The sequence below is a fragment of the Triticum aestivum genome, chromosome 7B (genome assembly GCF_018294505.1).
Source record: "Triticum aestivum cultivar Chinese Spring chromosome 7B, IWGSC CS RefSeq v2.1, whole genome shotgun sequence".
NCBI classification, from domain to species: domain Eukaryota; kingdom Viridiplantae; phylum Streptophyta; class Magnoliopsida; order Poales; family Poaceae; genus Triticum; species Triticum aestivum.
Genome location: NC_057813.1, coordinates 191,526,954 through 191,538,356, shown reverse-complemented (window position 1 = coordinate 191,538,356; position 11,403 = coordinate 191,526,954).

Here is an 11,403-nt window from a genome sequence, read left to right as displayed (position 1 = left end):
GTGCGGTCCGAACTGTTTTTAATCCCGAAATTTCGACTCACAGTCAAACTGGTTTTAAAAATAAATGTATATCAATATAAAATCCAACAAATTCTCCACGCATAAAAATTAATGTTATTTAAAATCTCGAAATGAAAAAGAATATATTTGAAACTAATTGTTGGTTTGATGTGTTTTAAAAATGTACAACCCATTTCTCATTACTGATAGGCCACTTACTTGGCAAGCCGGATGAAGCTCTCCTCGTCTTGAAAGATTTGCAGCTCAACAGGCCTGACAAAGCGACTTACTTGGAAAATCACAAAAAAACTGGGCTGTGGCCGTGGACCCAGCTGCGGCCATGGACCCAGCTGTCAGCCTCTCCACGTGCAGTCCACGTCCGATGGAAGCCGTTTCTTGACCATGTTGACCACGCCGCGCCGAGAGCACCAGGGCGGTGGACGATGGCGAGGCCTAGGAAGGGGACGACACGGAGCCGGGGAAGACGCGGCAGTGGATGCCCACGCATAGAGGAGTACGAGGGTTCATTGGTTTGCTGCGATGTGACACTGCCGTCGCCGCAGAATAACAGGGGGTATGGGTGAGTAGAGGGATGGCCTGGCCAACGGTGGGAGTAGTAGGGGGCGGTGAGGCCTTCGTCGCATCCCAGCCGACCAAGGGAGGCAGGAGCACAAGGCACGACCGGCGCTGGTTTGGTCGGCTGGAGCAAGAAGACCAGAGGTTGAAGAAGCACTACGGCCGTTGGATGGACATGGTACGGTCACTGGAGCTAGAATCATGCATATTGACTAAGTTGACAAAGCCATCCGTCTCCGTCAACTTAGTAGGCCCACAAGTCAGCCTACCACTATACTGGGTCCCAGCTAACAGGGGGAGTATTCATTTTTTTGTGCGTAATAAGGAGGCACTTCCTTGCATGCGAAGATATAGCTGGTGGGACCGACCTGTCAGCGGGGGGAACGTTTCTTTCGCGAAACACAGAAGCCCTTCCCACATACAGTCCACGTACAGTTCATAATAAGGAGTAACTTTCCTTGCCTGCGACCATGGACCTCGTGGCTCCCAGCCGTCAGGATCTCCACGTACAGTCCTCTTCCGATGACTCTCGTATGTTGACCACGCCACGCCGAGCGCACCGAGGCGGTGGACGACGGCGAGGCCCAAGACTGGAACGACCAGAGATGGGGAAGACACGGTAGTGGAGTCGCAGACGGAGAGGAGTGGGAAACTTGACTGGTTCGGGTGTGGGGTGGGCCTACACTTGGCAGAGAATAACAGGAGGTGCGGGGTGGAGGGATGGCCTGGCCGTCGGCGGGGTAGCATTTCTCTGAGGAGCGCAAAACAATGCCGTTGGACGCCGAAGGTTGGAGCGGGCGGTTCCGGCAGCACTTGGGGAAGAAAATGAGAGATTGAAGAAGAATATCGACCATTGGATGTAAATATAACGCCTTCTTAGGCTTCGACCTACTGGCCCACATGTCAGCCAGTCCATTTATTTTTTTAGTCCATTTGGTGGACTGGGTGAAACAACGATGTAGCATCTACGTAGCCCGTTTAAATCCCATTTGCATTTTTCTCGAAATCCGCTTACTTGCTGGGCTGGGTGAAAGTATCATGTTGGGCTAGACGGAGAAATGTTATAAAAACATAAACACATGATTGCATGTCTATTACTACATTGGTCAGTAAAATCTTTGCAAGCTTATGTATGCAATCACTAGGAGTTAACTTGCCAAGTATTGTATAAACAATTATTATTATTATTTTGTCAGAGCTTTCAACTTACGAAATAAGATATCATTTTAATTTGATGAGTTAATAGTACGTGGGGTATTATTAGTCTTTAGGCTAGACGTGGGACAGTTGAGTTGGTTCTAGGGAAAAGTACTAGGAGAAAACTCAGTTTACATTGAAAAAGAAAGTGGGAGAAAATTCAGAGACCTCTTGGGTCCACCTGAGGAGGGGAATATGTTGGGAGGAAGGAGTTTCAAAGCACGGCAGCCAAGTGAACTAGTTTTTTTAACGGATAAGTGAGCTAGTTACATACATAAGCAAATAGCCACTAAAAAAAGCAATCAGGTTAATGGGTTCTTAAAAGAAATATTTCAGGCAAAACAGATAATTACTACACATAGGTTAATGCATGAAACACTCAGATGATAAAGGTGCTTATAAACAGATAAAGTACAACATCTAGACCTTCATGACACGCTTGATCATGATGATGCGGCTGTCCGTGTACTCGTCGGTTACGGGAAGCAGACACCCCTCATGTCCAAGATCTGCCTGTACATGTCGTAGCATGTGTATGCATCCTTGGCCGTGTAGGTTATGCAGGCTAGATTCAGAGGTACCTCCCACGTGTTCAGGTCGTCTTCTTTCATGTTGGCGTATTAGGGGTCGATGATGGTCTCAGCGAGGTCAACCACGGAGTCCTTCTCCTGCCCATTGCTGATGATCTTGTATTGCTTCTGGATGTCGCCAAGCTTGTTGCACCAGATTCCGAATCGTCGCGTTCTTCCTTCTCTCCACCGTAGCGAAGGTGCAGTCGGTGCTGCCGATGAAATGGGCAAATGCTCCAGAACCTGGTGCAGCCATAGGACTTAGGCGAGGCAGAGCTTCACTGAGTCCGTATCATTGGTGTACATCACATTCAACTTGGTGCAGCCATAGGACTGAACGGCGAACTCAAAGGGGAACTCCTTGCTGAAGTACATATACAGTAGGCTCACCCCTCAGATTGCCATTGGAGTCTCTTCGAGTGAACGAGTGTGTAGGCGGCGGCAACAGTTTGTTTTTCAGCTCTTGGGGAACTGGATTCAACAGTAAGCTGAGTGTGTACAGGCGACAATAGTTACTACCCCTCCCTCGTCCGCTGCACGCCCGGCAGAAGATGCACCCTCGGCGCATTCAAACGCCTCCATTAAGAAACCTTCTCCGGCCAAACGTCGGTTCACGAGCGGGTCTGTATTGGTACTGTAATAACAGGAGTTAGTGGTCACTTTACTTAAATTTAATTAGCTTTAATAGAAATTTATACTTAAAACAAGCAATGCATTGGCTCATTCTATCAGTGCCACGGGATCAACATGCACAACAATTAGAATTATTATTCTCAGGACGCACATGATCAGCACATTTGTCGCACTTTCACAAAGATAATACTACCAAGTTTGAACTTTTTGTTATGGTTGTTGTCCTTTGAATCATCATGTCGTGTTTCCCAGCTTGCAAGATTCAGAACCAACAAATAAGATCCAAATAATAAGTACAACAAAGATGCCTACACATCTCATTGATTCCCAGCTTGCAAGATTCAGAACCAACAAATAAGATTCAAATAATAAGTACAACAACGATGCCTACACATCTCATTGATTCCCAGCTTGCAAGATTCAGAACCAACCCATTAGAGCCTTTTGATAAAGTGAATATCGGGATTAAATCCATCTTGGCTAGCCATGTCATACAATCGAATAACTTGGCGAATGCTCTTGACCGTCACAACATCCGTAGTTGAGTATTCCTGTTTGAAAAGAAAAAACAAGGAGACAGGAGAGCATGATTTCGCTTTAATAGTGGCCTCCTTGAATTCAACCTGCAGCTCCACTAGGATGAGGTCTTCCTGGAGTTCCATGATTCAATTCATGCACCTTTTTCTGCAGTTCACCTGAAATGAAGCAAAGATTGCATCATTCAACTAGCAAGAAGTACTTGCTCTCGTGAGCTGGCAGGTTCTTCTTTAGTAGTTGCACTAAAATTGAGGAACATTAAGGTTGGCTGTCCGGCTCAAGTAAGGTGCAACTATAATTTTCTTATCCTTTTGTGCAGTTCCACTAAAATAAGTGCCATTATGGTGACAGTGACGGCTCCATCTTGCAAAGGCTAATAAAATGTTGCACGAGATTACCAGCAGAACTTGACGAAGATTTTGGAAACTCCAATCACCATTTTGTGCAGTTCCACCAAAATTGAGAGATGTTGCCCACGTGACATTTTAGTTGAACTGCACAAGACACTCATTCCAAAAAAAAGTGTTTTGTGCAGTTCATCAAAAGGTCACAATAGCAACAAGGTGAAATGGATATCCCTAACTGCACAAAAAGATAGAAAGTAAACAGTTGCTGGTAAATAATAATATACGAAACATCTACAAAATGAAAAGAAGCATCTTAATTATGTTCATGGCAATCGCACAAGGACAGTAGAAATTTTAAAACGTCGGCAATGCTTCATGTTACGAGAAGCATTATGATCAACAATGAGATTCCTCAAATATGGGATTACTTTAATGGTGGCATTGCTTGTTTACCAGACACAGTAAATCAACAGCAGCTAAAGAGTTGGTTTAAGGGCATGGGACCGTGGGGACACTAGGACACTCAGCAGCGTAAAGGAGCAACTTACTTATCATACTGGGGAAAACAGCAGGAGTGCCATTTGTAACACAGTTTAATTGCATCTTATCACTAGAGGCATTAGATTAACAATAACACTGGTTAGACATGTCCGTAAGGTAACAGTGTGATCGCTTCATTTTACATGCGCCCTTACATTAACAACAGCAAAAGGTTGGTATAAGGACATGCGACAGTGGACGCATCAGCACAATGTACCTACAAGGAGGCATAAAGTGGTGATGCTGAGTTTGTTCATGCTATGTGAGGGCAGCAAACCTAATCCTGGAGACCTTGTACTATGTGAGGGCAGCAAATCTAATCCTGGAGACCTTTTACTATGTGAGGGCAGAAAATCTAATCCTGGAGACCTTTTACTATGTGAGGGCAGCAAATCTAATCCTGAGACCTTTTACTATGTGAGGGCAGCAAATCTAATCCTGGAGACCTTTTACCATGTGATGGCAGCAAATCTAATCCTGGACATACTCTATTGACTTGTCCACCAGCTGCCACTTTCTATCCTTTTTCAACCAATAATAGATTTGTTCCTTATCCAGTTTGTACTGCGTTTTCCCATTATTTCCCTTTTCAACCAAGAGACCGGTTGGGTATCCGGTCTCTACTACTTTCACCATATTATTTCCTCTTTGAATCAAGTCCTAGATTCATGCTACAACTTTCTCACCTTACTTCGTTGTTTGAACAAAGCCCTATATTTGAATGCATGAAGTAGCTTTACCTCTAATAGTACTAAAAATTTAGGTGGCTTTGGAAGAGCTGATGGGAGTAGAAAAAGATGCACATGCAGACACGTGGGGAGCTGGGGCAGTAGAGCAAGGCCTCTTTCGAAGAACTTATACATGAGGGTCGCCGGTATGTCGGCGGCGGCAGGTCGAATCTGCGGACAATATGGTAGGGAGGAAGAAGGGTCGGAGGACCTCCCGAGCCGGCGCTGTGTTGGAGAGAACAGCACGGGCAGAGGATCGGGCCCCTCCGGCAGCTGTGGGTTTCTCGGTGGTGATGACCGCGTGAACGATGCACCTTTTAGTCCTCTACACACACCGGCCGAAGGGATCCGGCCAGATCTATGACTAGCGGTGAGCAGAGAGAAAATGTCGCTACCGCTGTCTTGTTTATATCTGGAGAGGATGAGAGAATGAAGAGAGCAGCCCTAGTAAAGCAAGCGCTCAGGCCCCTGCGTCCATATATAGTGGAGTGATTATATTTTTTCTCTCCACAACAAGCATTTCAATTTGTGTGTGTGGCATTAAAGAAAAGAAACTCTCTATTTAAGGTGACTACTGTACGACTCCTACTTACTACTAGTAGTACTACAGTATTGTTCACTTGTGCTCCCTGCCCCTCCATTCATTGAACAACCCCACTGGTGAATAAACATACAATAAGTACTGTATTTATATAGAACAAACAAGCTCGAACTATTTTCGCATAGTTAAAAGTTGAGGATGGGGCTTTTCCCGGGAAGTACGCGAGACAGTTTTCAGGTAGGCGGTTTGATAGAGAGGCGAGGAGGGTGAGCAAGTGGCGGATTCTCAAACATACTGCTGGAAAGGTCGGGCTGTGCAATTTGACGGCGCGTTACTGCTGGAAAGACTTGTGATATGACCACTCACTATAGTCATGAATTACTGGTGCTCCGACCGGGGTGATGCCCCCCTTCCGTTCCACGCTCTAATCTGGTGCATGACACGTCGACCCGGATGCTGGCTCTCCCACATGTCGGAGTAGTAAGAAGGAGCAAAGAATGATACGGTATATACTAGTACTATACTACTCCCTCCGTTCCTAAATATAAGTCTTTGGAGAGATTTCACTATGGACGACATACCGAGAAAAATGAGTGAATCTACACATAAAATGCATCTATATACATCCATATGTGGTCCACAGTGAAATATCTACGAAGACTTATATTTAGGAACGGAGAGAGTACTACTCAGGTCGGAGGAGTGCGAACCACGGCAGCCCAGTGAACCAGCAGTGCGAACCACGGCAGCCTAGTGAACCAGCAGTGCGAACCACGGTAGCCCAGTGAACCAGCAGTAGAAAACAATGTGGTGATATGGCCATAAAAAACAATGTGCTACGGTCCACACTGTAGCATGTACAGTAACACTCCTCTTTTGTTTGGATCCCTGAGTTAGAGCTAGTTTGGGTTGAAATAGCCTCGAATTATTGAAACAAGAGGGGTTAGTTTGAGCTAGTTTGCTCTAACCCAGCTAAAAAACTAGCCCCGTGGAGAGGTTCTAATTGGGTTAGTTATCCTCGGGCCCACTAAAAGAGAACTAAAAAAATCTCCCATGCCCGCACCAGATCGCTCCCCCCTCTTGCACAACTGCTCTCTCTTCCCCATAGGGCCGCCCGCCCAAGCGCCGCTCGCACTCTCTCTCCTCCGGCCGCCCTCTCCTTCCGTCCTCCACCGCCCTACTCCGGCCGCCCTCTCCCTCCGGCGTTCAAAGGTCACCCTGCTCCCCCTTCACCAGTCGTTTTTCTCCCTCTGTCGTGTGCGGAGAAGGCGCATCTACCAGGGAGGTCGCGAGAGGGGTGAGTTTGTTCGTTCCTTCTATGTCTCACAGCCATATTATTGATCTTGCTTGCTCTAGCACTAATTCTGATTTTGAAAAGTAGATCCTGATCAAAGTTGGTATAGATTTGTGGTGCACGCATGGAATTGTTTGATGCTGCTTGAGGAGGTAATAAATCTTTTTAGAGGCCCAAAGATTCAGTTCACCTTTCTAGGTATTTCAGTTTCAGGCTTGCATTATTTCTAGAGGCCCAAAGATTCAGTTCACCTTTCTAGGTATTTCAATTTCAGGCTTGCATTATTTCGAGAGGCCCAAAGATTCAATTCACCTTTCTAGGTATTTCAGTTTCAGGCTTGCATTATTTCTAGAGGCCCAAAGATTCAGTTCACCTTTCTAGGTATTTTAGTTACAGGCTTGCATTATTTCTAGAGGCCCAAAGATTAAGTTCCCAGTCAGCGGCAAGCGGCCCTGCTACCCATGCCGGTGTCGACCTCAACTTGCAAGGGCCAGCGTAAGAGGGGTTCCTGGGGCTTGGGCTCTATAGAGCCTTCCTCCAGAGCGACGATGGTGAGCTCCTCCCTCGGTGCGTGAGGGGATTCGGGCTCCCTCCCTATCGTGAATGACTTCCGTGATGAGTTAGCTCATGCTTTGTTTCATGAAGTGTTTTTTTATTTTGTGAAGCTTGATTGACGACTTGTATGTTTAAGTGGATATCTCATTTGTATGGACAAAGTAAAAATTATCATATTTTGCATGCTTGATTTGTATAGATGGTTCGTTTATGTCAATTGTGAGCGGGAGGAGGCAACAGAAGAGCCGGCCACACCAAATCCGGCAGGAAATAGGATCCAAAGTAGTCAAATGATTGAGAAAGAGCATTTATTGTCAATCTAACCCTGCCATCCATACACCTCTTTGGTTTAGAGTTAGTTCAGGGTTAGAATCTAACTCTAACCTCTAACTGAGTTAGAGTTCTCCTCGTCTCGATTCATCGCCATCATACTTTCCCCATTCTTGTGTTTTCAGTATCCTGCGAATCAAAGTGGCCCTTTTCTTACGGGAAAAATCAAAGAGGCCCTTAGACTGGTTTAGGTCCGGTCATTTTTTATAAACGTGTTATGTCCAAAATTTAATGAACGTGCTCCGGTTTCGACGAAAATAATCCGGTTTCATGTAGTAATTCATTCATTTATTTATTCTTCTATGGGGGGTTTGCATGTAATTCGTGAGGTCTAAAATGTAAAGTACCCTGGCATATGCTCTGAGTCGTGCATGCACTACGACCCAGATGCTCTATGTCCCACATGTCGGTGAATGGGAGCACGTGGAAATAGCCTAGGAGTACATATAGGAGGATAAATGCGTGAAAAAATATGTACTGTGAAGCGTAGCCGCGGTTCGAAAAGGAGACCTAAAGTGATGATAGCTATAGGTCGCACGCACCCAACTAGTGGTACTAGACATACGACTAATTTTTCCCTCAAAAAAAAGAGGCACGAGTGCTCAGTACTCCTATTCTATAAACACGAGTCCCGTCTGGCAACAACGTCCGTGCTACAGCTAGCTCTCCTCCCTTGTTTCCCTCTTCTAAGGGAATCCACAGTGGTTGGAGGCAGCATTGCCTCTAAGCTGGGGTCCACATTGCTGCCTCTAAGGTTAGTCAAAAATGCTACAATGTATGGCATTTGAGTGCAGCCTCTATAGCGGTCCCACAAAAACAATAACCAAGTTGATATCCGAATCACTTTTCAGTTGGGAGACTCAACAAAGTGGATGACATGTAGGGACAGATGAGTATTTTAATTGAAACAAAAGCTTAGAGGTAGCTTCTTAGCTTAGAGGCGATGCCAAGGATTTTTTGTTAGAGGCAACCTCATGCAATGTATAAAGGCAGCCTCTAAAGGCTTAGAGGCAGCTATAGAGGCAGCAAAAGTGCACACTGTGGATGCTCTAATTCTAAACTCGGTCGACGCCCGGTGGGCGGGGTGGGTTTGCTCAACTGCGGCCCCACCTCACAGTGAAAATGTTACGACTAGAATAAAAATGCCATATACACTCCCTCCGTTCATAAATATACGCCTTTTTAGATACTATTTCAAATGGAATACAACATACAGATGTATGTAGACATAGTTTAGAGTGTAGATTCACTCATTTCTCTCCGTATGTAGTAGTCACTTGCTGGAATCTTTAGAAAGACTTATATTTGGGAACGGAGGGAGTACTATACTAATAAAACATTAAGGCCACGAGGCGATGCAGTGCTGGTTACAGGAGGAAAGAAGAAGAGATGCATCCATCGACGACGTCCACCTCCTCGACTCAGGGCGCCGGCCCACCGAACGGCGCCTAAGTAGCAGCGGCTTTCATGGCCAGGTCGACGTGCTTGTGAACAATGGCGTCCAAGGATTCCAGTCGTTGGAAGAAGGCCAACGTCTTTCTGTCCTCGCTTGCCTTGTAGTGGCCTATGTAGACGATTTCCTCGTAGACGTGGATGTGCAGGTCGACGGTTTCTTGCATGGCGAGGCGCTGCGCGGCGAGCGCGGCCTCGAGGTGCGCATTCTTCGTCACGACCTCCGGCACCTGCAGGGCCACCAGGGCTTGAAAGAGTTTGTCACCATGGAGGACGATGAGGGTGGAAGGAAATGAGCCTGGGCACGCGGGTTGGAGCAGTACGACAAGGTCGTCCACGTGCTTCTTGAGGGCGGTGAACTTGCGGCAAGATTGTCCATGCGAGAGGCGAAGCCGGCGTCGGCGAGGGCTATGATGCCTGCGGTCGCTAGCACCGTCTGGAAACGCTGCGCGGTGCGGGGCCGCAGGCCGGCACCTTGGATGATTTGGCACAGCCGACTGCCGTTCGCGTCCATCGCCTCCATAAGTGCTTGTGGCTCCTGGTCACTTGGTCTTGGATTTGAGTGAGCAGTGTTGCGCAGAGACTTGGGAGTAGATGGATTCGAGTGGTGGAGCGCCTTTATTATATGAGAGTCCAAACTCTGTTGCATTCACATCGTGCTGGCTTTATTCTGCTTCTCCATTTAATTCCCTCTGCATGTAATTGAGGATGCATCATTGACCGTTCAACGTCTCGGGAACCGCTACCCTCTCCCTCCTTGGCATTCAAGCACCTATGAACCCGTCGATGACGAGGTGCCTATGGTGACTTCATAAATTTCAAGATGATAGTGCCGTGTGTGTGTGCATTCATAGGGGTGAGTGTATGCGCGTGTATATGAGCGCTTGCGTCTGTACCATGTCAAAAAAGCGTAAATGCGTGTCAAAAAGAGACTAGTCAGTATACTCAATATTGTGCACCTCGGAGAGGAAAACGATAGAACTAGTATGTATTTATTTACAGTGCAGATTCACTCATTTTGCTCCATATGTACTCCGTCTCGGTGTAGTCTAGTCACTTATTGAAATCTCTAGAAGGGCAAATACTCCTTTCTGGTTTACAGGGCTATACTAGAAAGTAGTTGTACGTACTAGTACAATAGTGGGCTCACATAGCAATTTTGTCTCATGCAAGAGACTGGCTATATGCATGCTCCAATGTTTGCAACTGCAACGTTCGGTTTGCGCTTGGCTCTTTGCCTCTTCGAGAAGACAAACAATGATGTTACTACTACTGCTTCTACAGTGTCGAATCTACTGCTGCATGTCCGTCCACCGCGAGCGGGATGAATAGCTTGTTGTAGAAGTACTACTAAGCAAAAGCCTATCCTCGTTTGCGAGTAACCGCGCGCATGGGCGAGGGAGAAGGCGTGTAGTAAAATCAAGCTTCTCCTCGTTGTACGAGTTGATGCGACACATCATAGCACTGGCCCCGCATGCTTGCCTCTAAACTTGGCTGAAAGACCCGCAGTGTACAATATATTTGCTGCAACCTCTAACATTTACCCACCACAAATTAAAATATATGTGGCCGTATGCATCGTTCTGATGCAGAGGCCGGGGCATCCCCCCTTTTTGAAAAAAAATCAAATTAAAATATATATTCCTGTCTTTACCAGATGAGCGTGCAAACTACAATCACCAGGGTGACAGGTAGGGCCAGAAGATTATTTTAATTTTTCTTAAACTTCGAGATGGCCACATAGCATGGAGCCGACCCCAACGATTTTAAGCTTACATGCACGGTACATGCTATCCTAGACTACTCTACACATGAAACTGCCACACGAGCGTCCGGGCTGCGCTTGGCTCTTCGATTCTTCGGGAAGTCGAACAATGATGGAGTACTACTGCACTGGAGGAGTACTACAGTATGCTTCTAGCCATCTGACACCGATTGAACTGCTGCATGTCCACCGCGGGCGGGAGGGAGAGCGTGTAGCGAAAGCTTCCCCTAGTCTTGCAAGCCACCATGCTCATGGGCGAAGGAGGGATGCTCCTGCCTTTTGCGTGTCTGACCGTGGGCCCGATAGGTGTGTGGCCAACCTGTCATACAGCCATAGGCA